Genomic DNA, 14,180 nt, shown 5'->3' with positions numbered 1-14,180 from the left:
TTATGTTTTTCTACAATCCATGTTTCTTAACCCCAACACCTTAAACCGTAGGATAGTCATGAATCTTACCTTGGATGATCTTGGGCCTTGGATGAGAATACTTCTTAGCTCTCCAGCCACCTCTTCTTTTAGCAGGGATTCTTGGAGAAGATGACTTCTTAGGTCTCACACTCTTGGTTCATGGTTTTGATGTTATTGATCATGGATTTCCTTTGGGTTTTCTTGTGGATGAATATTAGAGAGTTAGAGGAGTTTTCTAGATCTGAAAATGGAGAAAAATGAAATGTTGGACGAATTGGATCTATTTAAAGGTGTTCGAGAAAAATCGAATCGGCATGACATGCGACACTACGTACGAGTCGCATATCGCGCCCTGCGAAGTCGCACCTCGCGTCGCATCTTGTTGACGAGAGGGGTTACGGCTGGGCACGGCATGCGACACGACATGCGAGTCGCATGTCGCACGTGCGAGTCGCGCCCACGTGTCGCGGATGGTGCCCGAAGAACCACTTCTCAACGGCACGACTTGCGATGTTTATGCTTCACTGCGGTCGCATGTTCAACATGCGAAGTCGCGTATGGCGCCGCATCGTCTCGTGACAGAGCGATCGCTGCTACTTGTTGACGGAGGGTACGAAGTCCATATATCGGCGACGGGTCCTTCAAAACTAATTCGACCACTTCATCGATTCGTGCCGTAATCCTTTCCTTCATTTTATTCAATTCCACGCATGAATGAAAATTTATCCGGGGTGTAACGGCGGATTCAGAGATTTGATTGCCCTACTTATTCGGGACCAGGACAAGGTTCCAGAGCTTCAGGTTCTCAGTATACAGGTGACTCAGTCCAGACGAGGCCACCTTTACCACGATATACTCAGTGTGGTAAGTTACATACTGAACAGTGCTACTTGGGTTTAGATGCTGGTTATGCTGGTGGTTAGCCAGGTCATATTATGCGTGAGTGTCTATTGAGAGGTGGTATAGGTGTGGTTCAGCCTACAGGATCAGCAGCTGGTTCGTCATCATCTGTACGCCCTCCGGGGCAAGGCCCTTAGACATCAGCAGGCCGTGGTAGAGGTAAAGAGGGAGCGTCTAGTTCGAGCGGTCCTCAGATCGCATTTATGCATTGGCTGGTCGATAGGATCTTGAGTCCTCTCCTGACGTGGTTACAGGTATATTATCAGTATCTTCTCATGATGTATATGCGTTGATAGATCCCGATTCTACGTTATCATATGTTACTCCTTTTATTGCTGGTCAATTTGGGGTGAAATCTGAGTCGATTAGACCTTTTAAGGTGTCTACACCCGTTGGTGATCTAGTGATAGCTAGGCGGGTATATAGATTGTGCAGTTATAGTTTGTGATCGTCATACTATGGCAGATTTGATTGAATTAGATATGGTAGACTTTGATGTCATTATGGGTATGGATTGGTTGGCTTCTTGTTATGCTAATGTTGATTGTAGAACGAAGATGGTTTGATTTCAATTTTCGGGAAAGCCAGTTCTAGAGTGGAAGGGTTATACAACATCACCTAGAGGTAGGTTTATTTCCTATCTCAAAGCAAGGAAGATGAATACCAAGGGTTGTATTTATCATTTAGTCCGGTTCAGGATACAGAAGCAAAGCAACCGACTCTTCAATCTATTTCAGTAGTTAATGAGTTTCCAAATGTATTCCCATATGAGCTTCCAGGTCTTCCACCAGAATTGGAGATTGACTTTTCCATTGACGTATTACCAGATACTCAGCCGATATCTATTCTTCCTTATAGAATGGTATCTGCTGAGTTGAGAGAATTGAAGAAGCAGTTGAAGGACTTACTTAAGAAAGGCTATATCAGGCCTAGTATGTTACCGTGGGGAGAACCAGTGTTATTTGTAAGAAAGAAAGATGGTTTCTTGCGGATGTGTATTGATTACAGTAAGTTGAATAAGGTGACAATAAAGAATAAATATCCACTCCCGAGGATTGATGATTTATTTGATCACTGCGGGGTGTTAGATGGTTCTCAAAGATAGATTTAAGATCAGGGTATCACCAGGTGAGAGTTAGAGAGAAAGATATTTCAAAGACGGCTTTCAGAACCAGATATGGTCACTTCGAGTTTTGTGTAATGTCATTTGGGTTGACTAATGCACCGGCGGTATTTATGGATTTGATGAACAGTGTATTCAAGCCTTTACTAGATCTGTTCGTGATTGTATTTATCGATGATATTTTGGTATACTCTTGATCAGAGGCAGAGCATGCAGATCATTTACGTGCTCTCCTTAAAGTTCTTCAAGCCCGGAAGCTGTATGCAACGTTTTCTAAGTGTGAGTTCTGGTTAAACTCTATGACTTTTCTAGGGCATATTATTTCAGATGAGGGTATCAAGGTGGATACACAGAAGATTGAAGCTGTGAAGACTTGGCCGAGATCCACGATACCCACGGAGGTTCATAGTTTTCTGGGCTTGGTAGGTTATTACATGAGATTTATAGAGGGCTTTTCTTCCATTTTACGCACCATTGACAAAACTGACTCAGAAATCAGATAAGTTCCAGTGGACCGATGCTTGTGAGCGTAGTTTTCAAGAGTTGAAGGACAGATTGACTTCGGATCCGATTCTGACACTTTTGAAGGGATCAGAAGGCTATGATATAATGCTTTAGGTGTTGGCTTAGGTTGTGTGTTGATGCAATGCGGCAAAGTTATAGCTTATTCTTCAAGGCAGTTGCGGAAGCACGAGAAGAACTATCCAACATATGATTTAGAGTTAGCCGCGGTGATTCATGCATCGAAGATGTAGAGGCACTACTTTTATGGCATACATGTTGACATATATACAGATCAAAAGAGCCTTCAGTACATCTTCAAGCATTGAATTTGCGTTAAAGGCGATAGTTGGATTGAAGGATTATGATGTCAGTATCTTGTACCATCCTGGGAAGGCGAACGTAGTAGCTGATACCCTTAGCCGCAAATCCATAGGTAGCTTATCTTATGTTCAGCCAAAGAAAAGGGAGATAGTTCGTGAGCTTCAGCAGTTAGCTAGCCTAAGAGTTCATTTATCTTATGTTCAGCCAAAGAAAAGGGAGTTAGTTTGTGAGCTTCAGCAGTTAGCTAGCCTAACAGTTCGTTATTGGACTCGGGCAACGGGAGTTACTATTCTGGATTCGGCAGCCTCATCTTTAGTAGGTGAGGTTAAGGAGCACCAGTACGAGGATCCTATGTTAGTTCATTATAGAGATACATCCCCTCAGAAAAAGAAGACACCATTCGAGATTTTTGCAAATGGAGTTCTCAGATATCCAGGCAGACTGTGTGTTCCTGATGTTATGGGATTACGTCGTCAGATTATGGGAGAGGCTCATTACTCCCATTATTATATTCATCCCGGGACAACAAAGATGTATCATGATACTAAGGAAGTTTATTGGTAGGATGGAATAAAGAAAGACATAGCAGAGTTCGTAGCCCAGTGTCCTAACTGTTAACAGGTGAAGATAGGGCATCAGAAGCCCGGTGGACTATTGCAGGCTATTGAGATTCCTACTTGAAAGTGGGAAGTAATTAATATGGATTTCATTACAGGCTTTCCCCGTTCTCAGTGTAAGTTTGATTCCATATGGGTGATTGTTGATAGACTTACAAAATCAGCCCATTTTCTGCCTGTCAGGACTACTTACTCAACCGAGGATTATGCGAAGCTTTATATCAAGAAGATAGTATGACTCCATGGTGTTCCAGTATCCATCATCTCCTATGGGGGTGCGCAGTTTGCAGCTAACTTCTGCAGGTCCTACCAGAAGGGTTTGGGGACTCAGGTGAGACTTAGCACAACATTTCACCCCCAGACATATGGGCAGGCTGAGCATACTATTCAGACCCTCGAGGATATATTATGGCATGTGTGATAGAACTCAGCGGTAGCTGGGATGATCATTTGCCACTTATTGAGTTCGCGTATAATAATAGTTATCATTCCAGTATTCAGATGGCCCCGCATGAAGCTTTATATGGGCGAAAGTGTAGGTCACCTATCAGATGGTTAGAAGTAGGGGAAACTAAGTTAGTAGGGCCAGATTTGTTCCAGCATGCGGTGGAGAAGGTCAAGCTTATTAAGGATCGATTATTGGCAGCTCAAAGTCATCAAAAGTCTTATACAGGCAATCGCTGACGAGACTTAGAATTTCAGGTTGATGACTGGGTATTCTTGAAGGTATCTCCAATGAAAGGTGTTATGAGGTTTGGTAAAAAAGGTAAGCTTAGTCCTCGGTACATTGGGCCTTACAAGATTGTACCTAGAGTGGGCCAAGTGGCCTATAAGTTAGATCTACCACCAGACTTAGAGTCAGTCCATCCGGTGTTCCATATATCAATGCTTCATAAGGGTATTGGAGATCCTTCCAGAGTCGTACCTATCGATGATGTTCAGGTCACCGAATAATTATCGTACTAAGAGGTTCCCATTACTATTCTAGATAGAAGGGTTCGAAGATTGATGACTAAAGATGTAGCTTCGGTGAAGGTCCTTTGGATGAACAAGAATGTCGAGAAGATGACTTGGGAAGCTGAAGAAGATATGAAGTCCAGGTATCCGCACTTGTTTTCACTCCCAGAGGAGGTCCAGACAGAGACACCATTGCCTTCAGGTGCGTAGTATTTCATTTCTTATGATTATTGGTCGTGTGAGGCCATTATTGTTATTGCTTGTTATGGCCCTATGTGGCATTGTATATTTTGGGTTGTTGTGTCAGGTTGGTAGTGGCACAGTTACATGGGAGACTCTGCTAAAATTTTTATAAGACCCCTAGGATTTAACATTCGAGGACGAATGTTCTTAAGGGGGGAAAAATGTTACACTTCGCCTATAGCATACGTTAAAGTTTTGTCTTTAGTCGTTTGTCATAGGCTTGTATTGGGAGTCATTTGCGGGATTGTGAATGAGGCTTATGGGTGCATCTCGGAGTTATAAAATTCCTTAAATATGGTTGAACAAGATTACAAAGGTTAGATGTAAAACGAATCGAAAAGAATACGTTTCGTCGAAAAATCGGAAGAGGGAAACTCCACGGTTGGTTTCACAGTCCGTGGATTATTCCACAGCCGTGAAAAGGAGGTAGCAGCCACCATGAATTGGTGGTAGTGGGGAGGAGCCACTGGAACAGATTCACAGCCACTTTCACAGCTCGTGAAATAATTCACGGTCTGTGAAAGTGAATCGTGGAATTGAGGCGGTGGAAATTCTCCCTTCTGTTATAAATTAAATTGGCATGACTTGGGGCTCAATTTTTTATCAAAACAGATCCTTATTGACCCTCTAAGCTCTCTGAAGAATCCTAAACCAATACAAGAGAAGATCAAGCTCTAAATATGCAACTAGTTCATAGAAGGTGATTGTTCTTGCTTCTACTTGATGTTATGGTGAATTTAGTCTTGAAGCAAGTTATGTGAGTTAAAGTTCTTCAAGTTATAAGGTATTTTTTTTCATCCTATTTATTATGTTGAGTTTATTTGGAGATTTAACAAGTCTTAAAAGTGAAGAGAATCATGGTAGAGAAGTCATAAGGTATTAAGTTGAAATATTGGTTATGGATTTATTTGAAAGGAAGTTTTGGATTGATTTGAGTCTAATTTGAATCTAATCTTTTGGCTGTGGCATTGTTGATGTTGTTATTGATGTTTGGGAGTTGTTTTGAAGTTTGGTGGAAGTAGGTAACATAGGGGAAGTGCTGCCCAAATTCAGTTAGCTTGCCTACTAGTTTAGTTTGACCTTATAAGCGTTTCAACTACATAACCTTAGTGTGAATCAACTTGAATGTAGATTTGCAAGCTTGGGAGGATAGACGTTGAGTGGTTAAGTAAACAATGAGGTATGTTAAGGCCATCCCTTTCTTTCTTATGGCATGATCCTATTGTTACGAACTTACACAAATGATATCTATAATGACTCCATTCTTAGAAGTATTAGGAGCTTATGTTCTTAATCCTCTTATGACATTATTGATTTTTGTCTTATGATTATCGATCTTGTCCCATGATTATTGATCTTGTTTTATGATTGTTGATCTCATCTTATGGTCATTGATTCTTTCAAGGTGGGATATATTGATGATGATAGTTCCATAATGGTAATTGGAGATTTACCGAGCTTACATCACTTCGGTAGGGTCATAACGCTTCTTTGAGCTCTCATGCATGCTTTATATATATATGTACCTATTTTATGACACCGACCCGTGCTATAGTCGGTCGGCTACGACACCTATTGTGCACACCACTGCAGTTGGGTGCGGATAACACCGAGCCTATATTGGCCGGGTACAGATGACACCGAGCCTCTCTCTCTCTCTCTCTCTCTCTATATATATATATATATATATATATATATATATATATATATATGTTTGAAAATACTTTTTTAAAAAGGGAAACCATGCAAGTCATCCGCCTAAGAGGCATTCAGATGTACAGGTTGATTTGTCTTGTCTCGTGTTATCTTCTTATGTTTATTATGTTGTTATTCATGCCTTACATACTCGGTACATTATTCGTACTGACGTCCTTTTGTTTGTGGACGCTGTGTTCATACCTACAGGTAGACAGGGAGACTGTTCAAACCCTGCCTTTTCAGCGCTTGTACAGGAGCACTCTAGTTGTTCCGGAGTTACAGTTCAGCTTGGTATGATTCTTTTGTGTACATTTGGGCATAGCGGGGTCCTGTCCCGTCCTTATTATGATATGCACTTCAGTAGAGGCTAGTATACAGATATGCACAGTTCCATTACCTTCTCGGTCCATATTTTGTTGTATTATTATTTCGATAACCTTGTCGGCTTGTACACTTGGGCCTAGCTTGATGACGTGTCTATATGTATATATCTTTTGGGCTTGTGTCCTTCTTAACTTATGATATTTATTAGTTAGCATTATGGCCCATTCAGCTATGATTATGTGATGCATGTACGTCTTGTGGTGCTCGGTAGGTTAGCTCCGGGTGCCCGTCATGGTCCTCCGGTTGGGTCGTGACACTCAGGGGTCCATATACGACCCGGAATCATTTCCCTTCGGGTTTCTAGTCTCTTTAGGCTTCCAATCATCATATTCATCCCGTAGGCTAACATTACCTTTCGCTAGCCAATTTGGCTCATATCCTCACCATCACTCTGCCCGAAACCATTTCCCCTCGGACATGATGTATGTATCCTCAAATATGCATGAGGTATTAAATAAAGCATGAATATGACATTCACAACAATAAGCAATCAAGCTAAGCAATAAAGACTCAATCTTTAGTTATTTTCCACTTTTAAACGAGTATTTAGGAGTGATGAGAACATATACACAAATAACACATGCAATAAGCATAGAAGCAGTAAACAAGGGACCTCATATCCCAATCAATCACAAATCATTTGATGCTCTCGGCTAATGCCCAAAGCTGACATTCAAACTAGATTATACAGTGAAAATTACATAAATAACCATATCGTAGCACCGGTACCCGATACAAGTGCTCATCACCTCACGAATATTGGGACCCCCTTAGTTACCCCATTACTCCCTCTTTATTAGTCCATTTTAAACCGACCCCGATGCTTTAAATAAGGTCAAGAAAGGTCTCAACTTGCCTGATTTGGAGTCCGATGATCACAATGAAGCCTTGCCTTTTTGTAGAGCCTCCGAACGATCCCAATCTTTTCAACTACGTACTATAGGTTAGAACACGAGTCCGTAGACACCCATATTGCTATATAATAGTTTTGGACCCAAAGAGTCACCAAAAATAGGATTCCGAGCCTCGAAAGGTAAAACTGAAAATTTGATACATAATTAGTCGACCCATGACCCATGGAGTCTAAATACCAAAAATCAACCAAATCCAACATCAATTCGGTACTCAATTAAAGGAAATCCCCAATTTCATCCTAGGGTTCACAAACCTCAATGCCCCCATCCTAAATCATGATTTCTAACATGGAGTTCCTTAATAATTGATGATATAATGGTAAAATGAGGATTAGAAACTTACCCATTTGAAGAACCTTGCAAAATCCCACAAAAATCTCCTTAAACCGAGGTCTCAAGCTCCAAATATGTGAATAAAATGTCTAATCTCAAAATGGGGGAATAAATATCTAATTGTCCAGTGATCCTCGCAGAAGTGGCCATTTCTTCACACCAGCGGACCCACTTCCGCGCTCATTTCCTGGCGTGTGTGCGAGGTCCATTTAACTGGCCCATGTCTGCAGATGCGGACCATTTCACACTAGGGTGGCCCCACTCCTGTGGCCCATTCCACGCAGAAGCGGGCTCAGCCCACTTAAGTCAAACTTCAAACCAACACTCGAAAGTCATCCGAAACCGCCTGTACATAATCCAAAACACATAACGAACTTGGTCGCACAGTCGAATCAATCACATGGGGTCGTTTTAACCCGATATTGACCGTGGTCAACTCCAAACCACTCCAAAAGCTAATTTCAACCAAAACCCCAAAACATCCTCGAGTCCCTCGGGAACCGAACTAACTAATCAACTAAGTCATAATCGGCATTCCAGACCTAATGGAATAGTTTCAAAAAGACTCACTTACCCACGAGGTTGACTTTGGTCAACCCGTCCCTTAAGGATTTCCAAAAACTCCTTTTTCTTATTCAAAACTCACCAAAATGTCTTGGGAATCGCATCACCCATCCCTGCAAGTCAAACATACCATAACAAAGCTAGAGGAAGAGTCATTTAGGGTAAAGTAGGAAAAATAACCAAAACGACCTAAAGGGTCGTTACAGCTAGCCATTTTATGTAAGAAAAAATAGTGAAATATCCTCTTTTCCTCCACTTCTCTCTTCTATTGAGCTTTGAGTGTTTTTGTTGTCTTTCTCTCCCAAATTTTTAACAATTGTATGTCCCTGTTTCTTATGGGTTCTAGCTTGATGAAGAATCTGTATAAATTTAGAAGGAACTTTTTGTAAATGAAAACAAACAAAGAAAGCTTTTTATCTGGTGTGGAAAATGGTACTTCAATGTTGAAAAGAGGACTTGAAATTAGAAATTTGAAAATACACAAATGCAACCTATTAATAAAAATGGTTGTGGAAATCTGGCAAGAAGGAAGGGAGTTTATGGAGAAAGGTGATATTTTTTAAATATACTGAACATAGAGTTTGCTATTCAGTCAATTCAATCAATACGTGGACTGAAATTCTTGATCATATGCAGTTTGTGGCTACAGTTCATAATCAATACAAAAATTAAGGTCGAGGATGACTGGAGAATTAGGTCTCAGGCAAGATCTCTGGATTAATATATAGTGATCTATAGTTTTTTATCTTTCGCTGGAAGTATTGTGTCCCAATGTTGGAATAGAAGCAACTGGTTTGTCAAGTTCAGAAGTATTTGCTTTGACTATTAAATACTAAAGTATTGGATGTTTTACTAGCTAAAAGAGTTAGAAAAGGTGATTGTAATTAAAGCCTAAAGGATGAGGAAATTGATCATCTTGTATTGGTGGAGGCAACAGAGTTTGGTTGCATGTTCTATGGGGTTGGACAGTAATTTAGGTGGCCACGGAAACTGTTATGGAAGACTAAGCTAAAACCCTTTATAAGGTTGCATGTTTTATGGGGCTGACTACAAATGATGTATGCCTGATCGAATGCAATTTATACAGCAGTTTCTATTTATGTGACAATGAAGAAGGATGAAATAATCACTTTTTTTCTGCATATAGCACAATGGCATGTAGCTTTGGAGCTTGTTTTTTAATATGTTTAGTCAGCCTCATTACAAATTCAATAAATATGTACTAGGTCGGTCCGACAAGCGCTGATGGCGCATTGTTCTATACGGTTGGTTGGGAGTCCAATGTTCACTCTCTTAATTAAAGTGGATTCGTTTACTTTGTTACTTGTATGAGTATTATTTTAAATTGGTCTATAATAGGGGTAGAAAGTTACAGTTCGCGACCGATAACTAGATAATGGATTACAAAAGATGTAGTGTTTATATTAGTAAGAAATATAATTTTAAGTTGACCATAGAAGAAAACACTGAGATTTGTATAACTATATATGATCATCAATTTGGCATTCTGGAAAATCCTTCTTGTTGGGCAACAAGCAATAATCATAAGTCATGTGTGTTGCCCTCATATCATCATATATCTGCTGTTGTTCTACGCTAATCTTCGTGTAACTCATTGTATTCCAATAGAAGCTATCGTTGTAGCTGACTTGAGGGTTTGATTCTTGATATTGATAGCCATTAATTGAAAACTCGCGATAATAAGCTGTGAAGGCCCCTTGGCTCCAGTCTACTTCTCCAACCCATTGTGTATAGTTCCATATTGTTTCTTCTATATGCATGGTCTATGATGGATAATTCACACCACGTTTAGTATTGTTCTCGAATACTCTTATGGGAACATCATCCACAGAGAACCTTTAAAGAATTAAGCGAAATACTGTTAATATTACCTTACTTACCCAATATAATTTTGAAATTGTTGCAAGTCATGAAAATATTAATAGGGTTATAGGGATAACAACTAATATACATCATTTCATTGAATTGAACTAGGTGACCAGAACTAATATAATGTCTATCAGGAGCGAAAGGTAATGCCGAATACAAATCGTATATACGTATACGAGAGAGCAAAAAAAGAAAGAAAACAAAAAAAAAAAAAAAAAAAACGTGTGTACATCCATGAATCATACTCATACTGACTTTATGTCATGTGTTTGGCTAGACTGCATGTACGTTGAGTTACATAGTATATATCTTAGAGTACTTTAACAATGCGAAATCCTCATGGAAGGCGTCTATAATCAACTTTTTCCTTTTCATTAGGTTGTTAAGCTCATTTTTATCTATATATAGCATTGTTTGATTTGGATTATTTTCTCAAAATCATTAATGTACATTCAGGATTTATATCAGACTTGTGAATTGCTAAGTTTTAAAGATAAAATCATCAAAATTCCTGTTATCAAAATAAGAAATTAAATAATTCAAAGATAAATGAATAAGTTAAAAACTAAAACTTTCAATGAGTTTGTTACTTACATGATTTGATACTGGTTCCAAAGGATTCCATATGTATAGAAATCATTGGTAGGATCAAACCAGAGATTAAACTGTTGCTCTCTATGGCCTCCATCATTTGTAAAGACATTTGTATTTAATGTATATTTGCCATCTCCTCCAAGGAACTCAAAATCAACCTCATCATGGGGTATTCCAGGACTTTCATTGTTTGACTGTGACATTAACTGCAAATGCCCAATTACAAATGAATTAAACAGAGACAATAACTACAGTCTCCTTAGAATTTATTTGGAATTACATTCTACATTAGTCAATTCTTAAATAAGATTACTACAAGAAAAAATAAGAATTGTGATGGAAAAATCTGTCAAAATTCCTTCACAAATTCGACATTGTAACGAATTTGTGACAAATTTTTGGCCGTCACATATTTGCTCGCCTTAAAAAAATTTGTGACGGAATAATGACTCCCTTCCAATTGCTTGTGATAGATTTGTGACATAATGTTTGTCTCAATAATTATTTTATAATGATCCAGGTCTCAAAATATGGACTTGACAAAGGTTAAGTCCGCCACAAATAGTGATGGACTAAGAAATATGGCCGTCATTCGTGACAAAAAGATTTTTTTACAAAAATAAATATAATTAGATAATGTTTTATAATAATTTTTCAAAATATTTAATAATTTATTAAATAATAAATATTTATATTAAGTACTATTAAATAATAATTACATTATTAGTAACTTAAAAATTCATATCTTCTAAAGGCTAATTTTCCGATGTGGGGCATTTGGAAAGATCCGTTACAATTTTATCACTAATTGGTGTGACGGAATATTCCGTCACAAAATAAAATTATTTTAAGTAAAATTATCCTTATTAAAAAAAAATTGTGACGGAATCACAAGTCAGTCACAATTTTGTGACAGACTATTGTGTCTGTTACAAATTTGTGATGGAATTGTAACAAAATTGATCTTATTTTCATCATAAATTTGTGATAGATTTTTGACAAACCATCATTTCCATGACAAATTTGTGAGTGAATTTTGACGGATCGTCATGTTCATCCCAATTTTGATCATATTGATGAATTCTGTCATAAAATCGTCACAAATCTATCACAAAATTATGATAAACTTGTCTGTCACAAATATTCTGTCACGAATTTGTATTTTTCTAATTGTAGTCTCTTTGCTAAAATGAAAATACACAATTAATAAAATGAAACTGGTGTCTTATATTAATCCTTTCTTTAAAGTATGAGTAATGTGTTATACTTCTTTTCAACTATAAGCTCAAATTTAACGATGTGTTTAATTCGAATCAGCTATTCACTGTTAAGATGGATACAATATCATCCGCTTCATACACATGTTGTATTACTTTGATAATGAAATTTGTGTTTTCACTTCTCTTCTTTTAAAAAGAAATAGGTTGAAAATTATTGTCTTATCTGGTCTTCTTCTATGAATTATCCACCAAAGTAGGATTACCTTACTACAATGGATTCTACTAATTGTATCTATAAAACCAGAAAAAGAAATACGTATGACAATAAAGAGATGCATGTATCACAAATGTAGTACCGTAAGATCTTGCGTAGAATGTTGTTATAACTCCTTTACTGTTCTTGTTTGGTAACTTTAAGTTGATGCGAAAATCTCTAGAACCAAAATTTTGATTTGAGATAAATCCAGAACCCGGATTTAAAAAATGAGTCATATTGTTTTACTGATATAAATTTGACAAATAAGACGACAGATCGAACAAGAGATATTAGACAGAACCTGAATATTGGTCAATCAATAGCTGAACTTCTTTTCCCTCGTCAGAAATAATTAGATGGTTACTTCCATATTTCTGATTATAATTTTGGTTAAAGAGAATTTCATCTGTACCACCATTGCATGCACATTGACTAGCAACAAAGGAAATTATGAAAAGAATAGCTTGAAAGAGAACCATCATAACTAGAATAAACAAGTGTCAAGAAACAAATTGATTTGCGTTTGTTGAATGACTAAAATGCAACAAAGTTTTGTTACATATATAGAAGGCGTAAAACATCACCGATCTTTGATGATTTTTCCACTGTTAGTATTGGATTTATGACAAATATTCAGTGCAAAAATGATAATTTCGGGGAGTAGAAAGTTTGCATACGAATTTTCCATGTAGGGAAACTCGCAATGTGTGCACCCGTAAAAGACCAAATCTATCTTTTCTTAATATACACGTGATATATGTAAAAGGAAATTAGACAGAACATTTATTTATAATACTGAGTGTTTACCAATCACTAAGATTTATAGTTGAGTAGTAGTATCAATGAAAGTATTCCGCACAATAAGTATGAATTCAATTTTCACTGTCTTCATTTTCCGTTCCCTATCCCTAATCTCCAGTATAATAGAAAATAAACTTTTAATGAAAGGAGCTGTTTGCAAAAATTGACATCTTCATTTTTTACACACAAGAGATAGGAAAAAACAACATAAAAGATTTGAAAATACAATTTTTTTCGATTCAAATTATAAGAAGGCAAGAGATCTCATTTCCTCATATCTTTTACTATATAGTCAGTGCAGGCTGAATGGTAAAGCAGCTAAAGCAATGGCTTTAGGCACCCAAAATTTTGGGGGGGCCCATTTTCACTAATAATAGGTTCATGAATAATTTTTTTAAAAAAAATATTACTCCCTTTGTTCTAATGTATGTGATACTTTTTGCTTCCCCATATTCAAACTGCATGAACTTTGATAAATATTTTAAGATGCATTTTTTCATCAAATTGATAAGAGAAAAGTTGTAGCTTATAATACATGTCATGTAGTTTTCAAATATAAAAATCTTAATCGTAAAATATTGAGTTAATCTAATCCAATTTAGCTTCAAAATTTAGTCAAATTGACATAAAAAGTATCACATAAATAGAGATGGATGGAGTAGTTTTTTAAGTTTTTTTTTATTTTTTATTTTGAGATAAAAAGGATGGACATCGATGTAAGTAAATTATTACTACTAGATTTATTGGTGAAAGGAAGAGAGCTTCGTGTGAAAAAATTGGTAGTGTTAGTGGAGCTAAAGTAAACATGAAGTTAACTACCACATATTTGTTCATGTTCTA

At 37.4% G+C, this 14,180-nt stretch overlaps 1 pseudogene; it reads right to left on the bottom strand.

The window, feature by feature from the left end:
- Positions 1 to 10,060: 10,060 nt before the first annotated feature.
- On the bottom strand, positions 10,061 to 13,018 carry LOC132048872 (xyloglucan endotransglucosylase/hydrolase protein 2-like; annotated as a pseudogene).
- Positions 13,019 to 14,180: the final 1,162 nt, after the last annotated feature.

This window comes from Lycium ferocissimum, chromosome 3, assembly GCF_029784015.1.
Source record: "Lycium ferocissimum isolate CSIRO_LF1 chromosome 3, AGI_CSIRO_Lferr_CH_V1, whole genome shotgun sequence".
NCBI classification, from domain to species: domain Eukaryota; kingdom Viridiplantae; phylum Streptophyta; class Magnoliopsida; order Solanales; family Solanaceae; genus Lycium; species Lycium ferocissimum.
Note: the sequence above shows the minus strand (reverse complement) of the source record. Positions and strands in the feature narration are given on the sequence as shown.